The sequence below is a fragment of the Ambystoma mexicanum genome, chromosome 13 (genome assembly GCF_040938575.1).
Source record: "Ambystoma mexicanum isolate Mex_15411 chromosome 13, UKY_AmexF1_1, whole genome shotgun sequence".
Taxonomy (NCBI): Eukaryota; Metazoa; Chordata; class Amphibia; order Caudata; family Ambystomatidae; genus Ambystoma; species Ambystoma mexicanum.
The window spans coordinates 476,382,418-476,397,387 of record NC_090938.1 but is presented as its reverse complement, the minus strand read 5'-3'; the positions used below and the strand labels follow the sequence as shown (position 1 = coordinate 476,397,387).

General features: G+C 43.1%; 1 long non-coding RNA gene across 1 annotated transcript in view; it reads right to left on the bottom strand.

Moving 5' to 3' along the window:
- Window positions 1-8,005: 8,005 nt before the first annotated feature.
- The window catches only part of LOC138521345 (uncharacterized), a 51,464-nt gene continuing 44,499 nt past the window's right edge, over window positions 8,006-14,970 (bottom strand). The window contains exons 2-3 of the long non-coding RNA XR_011283022.1: window positions 10,735-10,949; window positions 8,006-10,261 (exon numbers count right to left, since the gene is read on the bottom strand). This is a non-coding gene — a long non-coding RNA (uncharacterized lncRNA). The remainder of the gene's footprint in view (window positions 10,262-10,734; window positions 10,950-14,970) is intronic.

Here is a 14,970-nt window from a genome sequence, read left to right as displayed (position 1 = left end):
GCACGCTCAACGACCTGTGACCTCAGTTCCTTTTTTCCAGCATACCCAGCACGCTACTCTGAAACTTCGCTTCAGAGAAATCCTCTCTCTGAGTTATTTTCTTCAAAAAGGTATTTTAGTAGACTTTGTCATCACGTCTTCTCTCAACCCCTCTGGTTTCAAAAAGTGCCATTATTGCAGTGCAAAAATACAACTCACTGATCCTCACTGAATATGTCTGTGGTGCTTTGGTACCGATTGTGGCTCGTGTCAGTTTATTACACCAAAAGCCTTAAAGGAGAGAGCCTGCTAATTGGCCATAGGTTTCTCATCTTCAAATGTCAGATTTGCCAGGGTTGCGTGAATAACAACATGATATCTCAGATGTCGGGATGTTATGCTATCTCCTTTCCCAATCAACAAGCCCAACAGACTAAAATATAATCTGTGTGACCCATGGATTAAGGCAGGAGTGCTACTTGACACCCCACCTCCGGATCTGATGAAAGGATCAGGAGTTGTATTGGAGACGCAACAGAATATTAAAGAAAAGGCCAATGTACAATTTTTATTACAACATATCTAACAGACAACTATTTAGAAATAAGCTTATCCAACAGAGGATGACTACTAGCTTGGAACTATAGTGAATAATCCAGGCCTTAGCTAAATACTTAACCCTAAATACCTGATAAGCATGGAGAAACAGCATGGCTGTGATATATCACAGCCAGAACCTGGATGCACAGGTTCTAGCTGTGATATATCACCATTGCAAGAACAAAGCATAAATGGAAATCTTTGGGCTTTATGCCCTGACTTGGCACACAAGTTGCGGATTAAAGGAAAGGACCCATATACGCGTCCCAAGTTAGCTGACTTGTGACGCTACTTGCCTTTGCGAGCACAGAAGAAAATGAGGCTCATCATCGGTAATGCCTCCCGGTGTCCCCCAGCTGCCACGGGAGGTGGTAACACTGAAAAGCGGTTCCCGCCCTCCCATGGCTCAGATGTGAGCACGGCATGAGCAGATCGTCTTGGGCGCCTGTACCGTGCAGGAACAAGCGCATGAGTCTGGGTCCAATCTAGACCCAAACAGCATGCCCCCTCCAAAACTCACCCCACTCAGATCAGGCAAAAGGGCCATGGAATCATGTTTGTCAGGGAACAATGTACGAAACCTCTTAGTGAGCCGGGGAGCCATGACATGACAACGAGGTACCCAGGATCCTTCCTCCACTCCATATCCCTTCCAATGGACCAGGTATTGGAGAGAACTACCTCGGATGTGAGAGTCAACAACATATTGTACTCTGTACTCTTCCTGAGGACCCACTGCCGGGAACACTGAAGACAAATCTCTGGGGTACACATGAGAGGTAACAGTTGGTTTAAGGAGTGAAATGCGAAAAAACAGATGTTTTTGTAGTGCAAGGGCAATTCCAATTTGCAAACAACAGGGTTGATAATACGGGATACAAGAAAAGGACCAACATATCTAGGCTTGAATTATTTACTACATGCGGGTAGCTTGATATGCTCCGTGGATAGCCAGACTAAGTCATGCATCTTATACTCAGGTACAGGGGTTCTTTTCCTATCCGCATAATGACAAGCATTCTCTTGAGCCTTCCTTAGGTATGTTTTCCCTGCCTGCAAGCCTCTCATGATGGAATGGATATGTTCTTTTACAGAAGGAACTTTATAATCAAAATCATGGGCAGGGAGACAGGGTGGTATCCATATGAGATATAAAAAGGAGTATCTCCTACAGCAGTATGCTAGGAATCATTATAGTCAAATTCTTCCAATGATACAAGATCAGTCTATCTTCCTTTCATTTTCAATGATGTAGCATCTGAGATACTGAGCTAGGGTCTGATTTGCCCATTCACTCTGTCCATCGGCTTGAGGGATGTAAGAAAAGGAGTAGTGGTGTTGAATTTCTAAACGATAACAGGTTTCCTTCCAAATGGACGAGACGAACTGGGACCACAGTCAGTGATCAATGTTCAGGTACTCCATGGTGTCTGAAAATATGTTGAAGGAAGAAATGATAAAATGTAGGAGCAGAGAGTGCTGCAGTCAAAACTATCTGTTTGGTATTTTCTATTCATTTTCTACCTCTGCCATGTCCACTAATCATGCCTACTTTAACAATATTCGACTCAATTAGATGTTGTGTTGCATGAAAAGTCGTACCTGGGCTTTCATGTCCCAGGAGGTGCAGTGAAGGTTGTTTCCTAATCAATTAGGAGCCTCATGGCCTGAGGCAACCTAATGTGAGAAGGGGAAGCATACACCTGGCAACCCGCACTCATGCCTGCGCTGTTTCGGAAACACTGTGCTCTGCTGTTAACCATTAAGCAGTTCACCTCTGTCAAAAAGCTAGAGCAGGACTGGGTCTGGCAGCAGTCAGTGCTGGTCCGTGCTAAACTGCTAACATGAGGTGTCATGAGCATGCATGCTTTGCTTCAGGAGATTAAGCAAGCAGACCAAGTAATAGGTAAATGAGACATCCTTAAGCAGACCAAGTGATTTCTCTCTGCTCTGGAGAAGGGAGGGAGCTGGATGATTGAGAAAGCTCAGAGAAACATTTAGGAGAATCAGACATCCTCCTTTGTTCAAACCTAACAACCAAAACCTCACATCCAACAGCCCAAACTGTCCATATTAGTTCAAATGCCATTTAGTGTGCAGACATTAAACTGTTAGGTTGAGTGTTGTGGCACGTGAAACGATGAGAGGGCACAGTGTGTGTTATATGCTCAGAAGGGTTTCATACTTGAATCCCTATCACAAGCATATTTTCAATGTAAAATCATGTAGTCATTCTTAGCTTCTCTCAATGCTCTTTGATTTTTTTATTTGAATTATTCATTGTGGACATGCTTTGAAATTCAACCTTACACAAATAAACAACGGCTCACATTATTGTTGGTAATATACATTAACACAAGTTAATACAAGTTAGAAAGAGACAATATTAAATGATTAAGCTCATTATTACAAACGTGTACCACAGCTAAGATTAGTGAAACTGCTTCATTAATCGAGCCAAGAATCAATGTCTCCAAGACCATCAACACTATCTACGCATTTCCTGAAGTACATTACTCTAAGATTGTATAGATAATGCCACCCAATAAAAATAGGTTTACGAGAGTCGACAATAGGTAACCCGAGTCATGCAAATTGCCACTAAGCCACTCTGTGCTATTGGTCCTCCCCCGGGTGATTTATGTACAGAATGAGGGCGATAATGACTGATTTAATTGTTTTATACTATTGTTCCTGTCTCTTAGATTACATTTCCCCGACTTCTACACACACTGCGCAGTGAGCCTCTTCCTTTACAGATCACTGCACATGTTTACTTTAAATACAGAGGGGGAACAAGTGAAAATTGGTAGCTATACGACACACTCTGCCAGCAGCACTTCACTTATCACAGTTTCACGAGGGAAACATAATTTCCCTGGTGTGAGATCATGTGACTTGTTACAAGTACATCTGTGGCCATCAGTATAACTGCAGTATTTATGCCATAATTAGAGAGTGATAACATGGGGAAGTTAGGGTGCAGCACCACAGAAATTGTGTACTACACTGACAACATATAGACGCCCTGACATGAAATCCATTGGCAATCAACAAGCCACTCCAGTAAAGGAAAACAACCAATATGCTCACATGTTTTAGCAATCACATGAATAGAAATGTGTGCATTTTCTTTTAATGCATGGTGCCTACGTCATATGTATTACATGTGTTTGGGTTTTAATGAGTTTCTACCACTTTGTGGCTTGCTTATGGTCTTTTTCTCAAATTGGAAGCAGGTTATTTTGGACTTATTTAAAAAATGTTTGGCTTTTTTCCACAACAACACTCACACCACTTCACACCCACACTTCACCAGACTGCCATTCCGCTCCACAACTCCACAACACTCCAGACCACATTCCATACCTCCACACAACTCCATAGCTCCAGTACCTACCAACACTTCACCCCCTTAACCAATCCACACCACCCCACCAACTTTCTGCATGACCACTTCACACCACCAATCACATTGCACACCACTGACCCCCATAGCACACCACCATTACACACCCCAATTCTACATCACAGCTCTACACTCTGTGACAAATTGAGCATAGTCGCCCCTTCTCGCCAAGGGAGAGGCTCCCCCTTTGAGAATAGGGAGGTGAGCCCTCTCCGCAAGATCAATCCTAGCGGTCTGGGCAAGTGGGACCTCACTGGGAGAGAATCCCTCTTGGGGGACAAGGACTCCCATTCCTGTGAGGAACTCCCTAGACCATTCACCCTTGCATCGTATATGGAATACCTGCTATGAAGAATACTGTAAGATCTGGATGTTTGCTGAAGGCAATATTGAAAGAAAAGTATTCTGTAAAAGGAAAAGAACATGTCTCTTTAGGTAGAGACCTATATTTAACTGAGGTGAGTAGAGTGACACAAGTGAGAGAGGATCACAAGCAGGGGAAGCCCCCTGACAGCAGCATGCCTTGGAGAGGCGGAGGCAGAGAGTGAGAGTGTCATAAGATAGGGGATGCCCCCTGACATCATTATGCCTTAGAGAGGTGGAGCCAAGGAGAGCCACAGGGCCTGTGACTTTTAAGGAAGCAGAGGACACCAGTCCGAGATGCAGGAGGCCCAGTGTTTGCGAGAACAGAGAAGCCAGTGTGAGCACAGAGAAGAGAATCCTAGGTCCGGTGGAGGCGTGGCCACAATTACATTATGGTGGGATGTATGCCCGGTGAACTGTACCGAAACCATCACAGTGGAGAGTGTGCAAACCTCCCTGGTGCCTGCACTCCAAAATGGCAGAAGGGAGAGAGTAGGCAGAAAACGGAAGGTCGGCAACACCGAGAAGCACAAGACCCAAAGCAGAAGGATAAGATCCGAATGAATGCCCTTTCCCTGCACAGTAAGCCGTAACAGAGAGAACGGAAGAACTGGGAAGCCACCGGAACATCATTATTAAGAGGGAAGAACTTGCCGCAGTGTGATAGACGAGATACTGAATATAAGCTTGTTTACCTGGAACTGTGACAATATGGCACAAACCTGAAAGAGAGTGGAGAAAATCAGAGATACAATTTGGAGATTATGAATGGGACACAAAATGATCCTCTGAACAAGATAAGAGGAGAGATAATCAGAGTGAGAAACCCCAATAGAGGGGAAAGGTCAAATCGAAACAAGGTATACCGTATACCCAAGCTAAGGAAGCATCGGTTACCAGACTCAAAAAGCCATGGGCATAATTATAGGGGGGGCAGGGGGTTTGTCCCCCCAACTTCTGTGGCATGCCTATCTGTCCCCCCATCTTTTGGAGGGAGGGCAGGGGGGCCACAATCGTCAATTTTGTAATTGAACAGCGCAAGCCCGGCTGGGGTGCCCAGCAATGCTTTCATTGTCTCATTACATAATGCTGAGATGCCTAGCAGCTGCGCAACAACACATTCAGGGCTATGGGATGCCCTTTGTGGCTCAGTCCCTCACCCTGTCTGGCCTGACTCAAAGTCAGCAGCCAGGGTGCTGAACTGGGTGTTGCAGGGCATGGCGCCTGTGCTGCCACACTAGCAGCAGCACTTCCAGGGGCCGCTGCGCAGAGAATCGCTTTCCGGCTTTGTGTTTGTGCGACACACAGACAGGAACTAGGAAGCTCATTCAGCTTGCTGGTTTCTGTCTGGAGGTGTGTGAGTGCAAGGTTAGGTCGGTGTAACATGAGACGTGGCCCGGGAGGTCTTTGAAAGCAGAGCAGTGGTACCTTTTTTTATTATTTTGAATTGTGTTTCTGTATGTTTGTTGGGGGGCTGGGCTGCTGGCTGACCCTAGTGAGGACAATGTGAGCAAAGCTCACAGTACACATTAAGGCCCCAGGTATGAAGACACACTAACAATAACAAACTGTGCTTTTTCTGTGGCAAGCCACAGCTCTACAACGCCTCTAAAATTAGTCTTGCCACTTTTCAGATGCTACTAAAGCACCACCATCCTAATTTCAAAATTAAGTTGGCGGAAGGTGCGCCCTACCCAAGTAGAGTCGAGCTGAGAAAACCTGTGACCCAAAACTGTTGTACTCTGCAAATTCCGTGAAATGAACCAGAGCGCTATACGCCTTCCAAACATGGTGAACTTTTTTTAAGCAGTTTTTGCTCTCTGTTCGCAGAAGGAACCGTATGTGATTTTGTGTTAAAAGCACATGTTTAAGAGCCCTTCTTCTGCTGCCAAAAATAATCTTCGCCAAACTGGCAAAAAGCATTTCGAGTTTTGCAGACACTTTTTCAGGACGGTTAGGTGCAAACAAGTAAATGAGTGTCATGGTTCAGGTTACAGGCCACCAAAAACTGCTTCACTTATCAAACTAAGCAGGGGAGTATCACATACCACATTGAAAGAGTGGAGGGGATGGGGGGTGAGCAAATAAATGCAGTGGGTGGAATTCCACATGGTCTCATTGGCACTCCCAAACCGCCCACCCCTGCCCCAATCTACTTTTTTAGTAACAATAGTGGAATATGGCATTTTTAAACAAACAACAAAAAAAATAAAACTGTAGGATCATTCAAGATGCTCGAAACTCATCTATTAGAGCTCTGTCCAAGCCAGCTGAGGCAAAATACATGCAAACTTCCTAATTATCATATGGATTGCACCAACAGAAATGACTTCACAGAAAAGGACATTGAAAGGCGCATCATCAGTCTTTGATACTTGGAGGCACCATGGAAGTGACTTTAGAATAAGTTGCCATAAATAAGCCAAGTGGCAAATAACTTTGTTGTGCAAAATACCTAAATTGCACTATAGTTATATGTGGAGCAACTCTATAGTCATTAGGCTTTTCTATTATAATACCATGATACATTAACATATGCTTTGAAGTGAATCAGAGTCACTTGCAGAGCTGCAGATAAGGCACACTGTGATTAAATGATTTGCTCAGGATCACACACTTGGTTAAATGGCAAAACTGGGATGTGGACAATGTAAGCGACCGCGCACATCTTTCCTAGGTTTAGTTGATATAGATATTTATTAAGGTTTTGCTTTACATTTCATGTGCTTAAATAATGATTTATAGCAATGCCATGGAAGCCAACCACATTACATAATAAAATAGCCTTTCATAGTAAACTAACCATACACTATATTCATTGTCATAGAAATATGTTGAGCAACGGGAGTATGGCTTAAGTCACAATAGCATCATGTAGAATAATGTGAGCCTAACAAATCCGCCTTGGGTTTAAAGCCATAGTCATTATTTCATAAAGCATGCAGCATTATGCACTCTTCTCACTTCTGAGCACTCCCTCCCAGTCACATTTCTAAAGGGACAAAAGTCCCTGCTAATAGTACCTCCTCCCTCCCATCAGTGCCTTATGGCCCACATTGTACTGCTCTGTTGATACAGAGCAACGTGAGGACCAACTGCTGCCCGGAGCTCCTTGGAACATTGTCCTTGCAGCGGGACATCACATCTAGTAATGCATCAAGAATTTAATAGCCTTGAAAAAGACATCCTGTCGAAACACGTGTTGGTAAATGCAGCTCTACACCATGTTTTACAAAAGATTATTCGGTTTTAGTAACGCTTGAGTTAAAAGTCATATAGTCTTAAGTGGGCTTGTTAAGTCCATTTTATTTTCTTGTGCAAAAGACCAGCCAACACGTGTTTCGACATGATGTCTTTTTCAAGGCTATTAAATTCTTGCTGCATTACTATATGTGATACTTGAAGCGTGTTGTAGAGCTGCATATACCAAGCGCGAAGTGTGAGGGTTTTTTTCTTTCTATTGGAATTAAGTTTGTGAATGTTATGTTGTGTCACTGGGTGCATGGCAGGCCAGCTGAAGATGAATGGGGGCCCAATTGAATTAAAAAAATATGCCACCAGTCTTATGAAAGTTATAACACTAAACTACTGTTATAACACTAAACTACTACACCACAAGAGTCAGAAATGGACTCTTGTGGTGTAGTAGTTTAGTGTTATCCCTCAAGGATTTAGGTTGTTTGAACGAGGTACAAAATCACAGCGGAATTGACCGTAGTCATTTTAGCTGCAAATACGTTTTACCTCGGTACATAAAACCAAACTCATGTCCCCCCAAACCGCCAGTACACTCATAACCCCCCTACTTAACTTTTCTCCATCCGCCGCCTCTCCTTTACCCTGCAGCGTCAGATCTATCCATCTAACACGGGTCGGATCTGAGGCGGCACAGTCCCTTTTTCTTTTTTTGTCGGGTCCCCTGCCACCAATGCTGAGGAAGCAGGGGACACCCTTGCAACTGTGAAAGCCAAACATACCAAACATGGGGAGCGGCGGACACCCCCGCAACCCCAGCTCTTCATGTGCGGTATCTTCGACTTCGAACTAATGGTGGTGACCGAATTCAGTCAAATCTACCATTCGACCAAATTCTTTCAAACCATTTGGCTGAAACGATACCTAAGAGCCACCATCCGCCCTTCCTCCACCCCACCCCAGTCACCCCAACATTTTAAGCAAAGTTACTCCACTGCAAAAAGCCCTACATTTTTAGACCAAAGTGTAAAAAAGGGTATCAAGGATAACTGTCGAAAACCTATACCTAAAGAGGGGATAAAAGCCAAGTATATTGTGAAGGAATTACAAGAATGAATGAGGCGTCAAGAGGCTATTCAAAGAGGCCATACTAAAAAAAACTTGGACCAAAGAAGAGACATTTCTATAAGAGGTGTCCAGGAGAATAGAAACACTCTCTTGGTCTAATATAAGTTAGTTAATATAGTGGCAGGGTCTGTTAGAGTTAGAGGTATTCACTTGAGACTTCCTGCTAATAATAATAATAATTTGCATTTATATAGCACTACATGCCCTCAGGCATCTGAGCGCTGCTTATTATTACCGACACTGTGTGGTGCTCATTTATTGACCTCAGGAAGATGAAAGGCTGAGTTTGGCACTGCTGGGATTTGAACCTGTGTCGGCAGGCTCTGCACAGATGTCAAAGCAAGCGCTCTACTTGCTGTGCTATCTGACCGACAAGCACCTCTAGTTTATTTAGCTCTGACTCTAATGCACAAAAAATAAGTGTACTTACATGAGACAAGCCTGGGTGGGCGCATCCAGAACATACAGTTGATGTGTTCAGTGGGAACAGCAAGCAACACACTGTTACATGAAATACACTATAGATTACAGGTAGGAAGAGACAAAGGAAAGGGCATAGAAACTAATCTCTGTACATAAGGAATACAATTACCAAACACTAAGAGCCCCAAAAGGGAACCAGGAAGTCAGAACAGGAAAGCAGGAACTGCTACAAGGCAACAGAGTCAAAGAACTGGGACAAGGTTACTGGGCAATGAACTGGTAAAAGGTAACTGAGCAGGGTACTGGTGCAAGGTAACTGAATCTATGTAACAAAATCAGGCTGGAAAAGTGGGCTAGAAACATACGAATTATGCAAAACCAGGCAGTTAAAAACAGTACTAGAACTAAGGAAAAATGTCAAACAGAGGCAAGGGAAAGAGAGTCTGGCGAAGCAGAATAAAGCTTGAGACTAAATAGGCTTGCAAGAGTAAGAGAAAGCAGAGCAGGGAACAAAGAAGGACACTGAAGGAAACAACTCAAGGAACATGACGGAAGCTGCAGGGACAGAGCACAATAAACAGGGGCTGGGAGCTGCAGAAAAATCACTACAAGAAACAGGGGTTAGTGGCTAAAGAGACACAGCACAAAGAAAGGAGAAAAACTGGCAGCAGGCAGAGGGGGCAGGAGTGTGGACATTTGAACAAGGCAACTCAGTAACAGGAATAAGGCACAAGCAAACCAGAAGGCAGAATGGCCAGCAAGGCAGGGAGTGATTCCAATGGGCGGCAGCTGCATAAGGTTCACAATTCCATTCAAGAACAATGGGTTAGAGGGTGTGGCCGTTTATAAGCAGTGCTAGCAGGGTTGAAAGCCAGGGTGGAGCTATATGATTGGGCTGCTCAAAAGCAGTCACGTGTGTTGTTAATGGAAATCCCTGGCATGCACCTTTGGAGAGGATCCAGTGCTGACAAACTTTGTATTAAAACAAAAGAACAATAATCGCTGTGGCATTTTTTATGTTGCCGTCCACTGAACTGAGTGTGTCTCCTTCCAGTCCTGGTGCACCCAGTGTGCATGCGTCTCAGATTCCAAAAGAATAACGGGATTGGACTGCCAGGTTTTTCAGACAACTTGCAGATGCATTATGGGATTGGAAGTCCATGTCTGTGAAAATACAGATTTATGAAAGGAAATATTTGTTGGTGTGTGCATTGGTTTAATATTTAAAATGTTCATAAAATGAATCAAGAATTCATTAGTAATAAACAAGAACAAGAAATGAACTATCACCATTTCATAAATTCATGTCTTTTTAAAATCAACCTCCATAAATCCTCCACACATACTTAAAATGCAATATAACCTAACATTTTATACATACACAGAAGGCTCGAAATTAGGACTGAATATGTAAATCTGTAAATCTGTAATACGACCCTAACCAAGTATAGATGGTGTATTTAGATGGCGGTAAACCATTGCATCACATAACCATCACTGCGAACACAGATTTGCCAATATAACCATAGGGCTTCCATCTTGTGTAACCTTCGCTATTTTGCTTTCTTTTCTTTCTGTCAAACGCTTTTGCAAAAAAGTAAAAATACTCTTTCAAACTCACGCAGCCACCAGCTTACATGTTGACAGATCAATCCAGACAGGAATGCCGAGCAGTGCAGAAATACATTGTTCTTCTCCCTCACTAAGTCCTTGAGAGCGGGCAAGCAGAAACAACAGCATTTAATCAGCAGACCAGGTGCCTGCCTGTCTTGCTGCAGCTGTAGAAATAGGCAGTGAATTATATGTTTTCAGCAGTCCTCCTTCACGGATCTTCCTTTAGTCAGGCTGACTCCTAGTTCAAGAATAGAAACAAATAGATAAGGTGCTTTGAAATGTGTCTCCCTCTAGAACACGATATCCTTGATGAACAAGTGCTCTGTGTTCTGAATAACAAAGAACTATATCTGCAACTGTTGCTAAAGAACAAGAAACCTGTCATAATGTGTCATATTTGTCGCAATTGTCAATCATCATACCCTACTCTCAGAAAGATACATTATGGGTGGTTCTGATGTTCCGTGAATGATGTTTTGTATATATGTGACTGTTTGTACGATGTTCGCTCTCTTGCGTCTCACGAGGTCTGGGTGACACACGTTGCAAGACGTTAGACCCAGTCGGCCGACTGAGCATATTTTTCTGCAATAAACCATAGTACTTTGGAAAATCGAACCTCGTGTCTGTCGTATCACTAGTATATGATGATTATGCCTTGTTTCCATATGCAAAGGGTCTTCAGGGCCTAGCAAAAAATGGTGCCCAAATAGGGACCTTCCCCCTTTTTTGCCCCATCGTGTGTGTTAAATTTGAAGAAGGCGAAACCGAATCGAGGACGAGGCCGTCGAGCCGGGTTCGAAAGGTGTTCGGGGCGCCCCTGTGAAAGTGATGAGACTCCTTTGCAGATCTGTACACAGCCGATCCCTGATCGATGAGCAGATTGAGCCAGATACGCAGTCACTACGATTCTTAGTTGCGTCCGTATACTGATGATTTGCGTCTTGAGTGACGAACTGATTGATCAGGTGAGTCGTGCCCCGATTCTTAATCGCCATGATATTGAATGAGAGTTGCTCTTGCAAGATCAAAAGCCCAGGGTAAGATATATATAAGATCAATCATGCCTGGGAAATTGTCTTCCTGCCTAGCAGGGTTTCTCCGCTGCTGTAGACATCTTTGGAAACTGGCCAGGTTGCGCCACCTGCAGGGCCGCCAGCGTTTGAAATGTATGTGAAGTATGGAATAGAGGCAATTATATTTAATGCGATTTGGCATAGGCAGACCAGACATGTAGAAGACTTGCTGTTGCCTAATGATGGGAGTTTTGAATTGGCACGTATAGATCTCTTAGAATCAGTATTGCTACGCAAGAAGGCACGCCCAGTGGCATTCGATGTCGTAAGAGACTGGAGGAAGGAAGCTAATCTGCGTTTAAGAAGTAGGGAGAAACATGCACGAAGACATAAATCAAACACAGAAAAAGCGCTAGAACTAGATGAGTGCAAAGTGAGGGAGGATATCAGGAGACAGGACAGGAGCTTTCCATTAGACATACAAAAAACATATCCACAACAAGATTTGCACACTTCAGATGAACTAATAAATAAAATTTTAAATGACCGAAGGAATGAACGTCCTCAAGATAGTATCAAACCTATTGCACCTTTACCCATTGCCCCTTCACCTCCATTGACACTACCCATTTCTGTTGTTCCGTATGCACCAGCTCCCCCTGTTCACATGAAACAATTTCCTCCATTACCAACAGAACATGAGTTAGTGGCGGCTGCAGGAGGTAGTTCAGCAGAGGTGGGGCCTGTGCTGAAAGGGAGCACAAGAGTAATACATAGTACAGTTAGTAGAGAGAGGAAAGAACAGCTGGGAGAGTGGGCAGAGACGTATATGGAAGGCGGCGATGAGGGATCCGTGTAGAGTTCCATGTTTGACTTTCAGTAACTTGGCGAGCAACAGGTAATGTTAGAATGCATGGGGGATTATCTTGTAGAGGAAAGGAAAAAAATCGACTGGTACAGTGCCACCGGAGGAGTTGCAAGATTTAAATGTTTTTTCCTGAATGTGGAATGGTTCGTCGGAAATACGGGAACATGTAGGCCGGCTATTTGTGTTTAAAAGAGAGCTGGGTTTATTAACTGAAGAAATGAAGAGAGGGAAACAGCAGTTACTGCCACATGTCCATCAGCGATTTTTGCTGCCATTAAAACCTGTCAGTGAAGAGATGAAAATGTGTACGCACGAAGCGCTTAGATGGATTACAGACGCCACCATTACCCCTATAGAAGTGCATGATACGTTTAGTCAGTATACACTAGAGATGCAAAGAAAGGTATTACAGGTAATGGTTGAGTATTTACAAGATGAGTGTTTGAGGAAAAATTCATGTTGTCCCCTGATTTAATGACAATATATAAAAAAAAGCATTTTTGCCTGAAACTGAAAAAACTGCGCTCTCTCTCGATTTAGCCCCATGGCTTGGCAAACGAACGACTGAGGAAGTACGTAGTTTACAATTACCCATGAGAGAAGTACCCTCTACCTTTGTCCCGAAAGTAGAGATAGCTGCCGCTAATGGAGAACCAGACCGGGTGATAGAAGCCCATTACACTGCACAATTTGTGCATGTCCCTTTTTTAAGACAGGAGGTAAACAACATAAAGCAAACTATCCCTGATTTTAGAAAAAATCTGGTGGGATTTTACAAGGAAATCAAGTGCTTTCTAAATTCTTTTGTTTTCACAATGAGTGATATTGATCTGTTATTTCCTGTGATTCTCCCTACAGACATATGGAAACAAATTAGACATGTAGATGACATTAACGTTTTAGGTGATACATGGCAATATTTGATTAAAGATGATGCAGACAGGAAAGCTGGCGAGAAACCGCCCCGGTCATGTTAGCCTTACCAGCATGAATAGTACAGAAGTTGAAAAATGTAATACCTGAAAAGCGCAATAATTTGGGAAAAATTAACGGCTTGCGTACAGGGTAAAGATGAACCTGCTACTGACTGTTTTAATAGATTTGAAGAAGTGTTTGCAAATTATAGTGGCCAAGATTTAAGTACTGAACCGGGAAAAAGATTGTTTGTTGATAGGTATGTGCGAGGATTGTTACTGAAAATTCAAAATGTAATAATGACATCTGAAAGTGCATGGCAGGCGAAATCACAGAGTGAGGTGTTACACATGGCACAATATTATAAGAACAGAGTAAATGCAGAAAAGGAGAAAGAAATAAGGGACAAATGAAATTTGAAAACAAGGGTATTGATGCAGCAAGTAGCAAACAATAACAGAGGTGGTGGGAATGCACAGACAAGATCCAATTTTTCTAACATGCACGGGGGTCCGATTGGACTTAATCAATGCGCCTGTTGAAAACAAGAATGCCATTGGTGGGCACTGTGCCCGCAGGTACAAAGTAGGTGTGGGGGTCTCTTGAGAAGACAGAATAGAGGTCGCCCAGGAACACAAGGACAGAAAAGAAATATGAGAGCGCCACAAAACCAGAACAACCAGGGGAATCATAATCAGAACCAGCAGCAGCAGAATGGTACAGGAGATGGAAATGTTTTTGATAATCAGGCCAATGCATACTCTTCTGGCGTATTTTACTAGGACAGCCCAAGACAGGGGTTGGAACCACTGTCTATTCCCATAGACCAGAAAGGGCCCTACGTAGAAATGAAGGTTGGGAATAGGGAGCATACTTTTCTAGTGCACAGAAATGTTCAATTGACCATCACCTGGTTCCAGATATACCACTGTCAGACTAATGTCGCAGTAGGGTTTGCTGGTACACCAGTAATTATCCCAGTATCACAATCAGTACCCATAACACTAGGTCCTTTCACTGAATCTTGCCTATTTTATTTGACAAAATACTGCTGAGAAATGTTATTGGGTTTAAATTTGTTGAAAAAATTGAGTGTGGTCCTTCATTGTTCCCCTGTTGGAGTGTATTTAACTATATCACCACAGAAAGCTCCAATATCACAGTTTTTGTCCAAACCATTGCCGACTGAATTAAGTAATGTACCAACTTGCATATGGGCAATAAATTATAATGATGTTGGCTGTTTAAAAATTGAGCCAGTAAACATTTTTTAATGGAAGATATAACGTTGCCACGTATTCCACAGTATAAAATTTCAGTGGAAGGAGAAAAAGCATTGAAAAGCATTGTGTCTGATTTGATTAAAAGAAATGTAATTGAAGAGATTACAGGTAGCACTTGCAATAGCCCAATTCTTCTGGTGTACAAGAAAGGAAGGAATGAAATACCATATCTTTTCA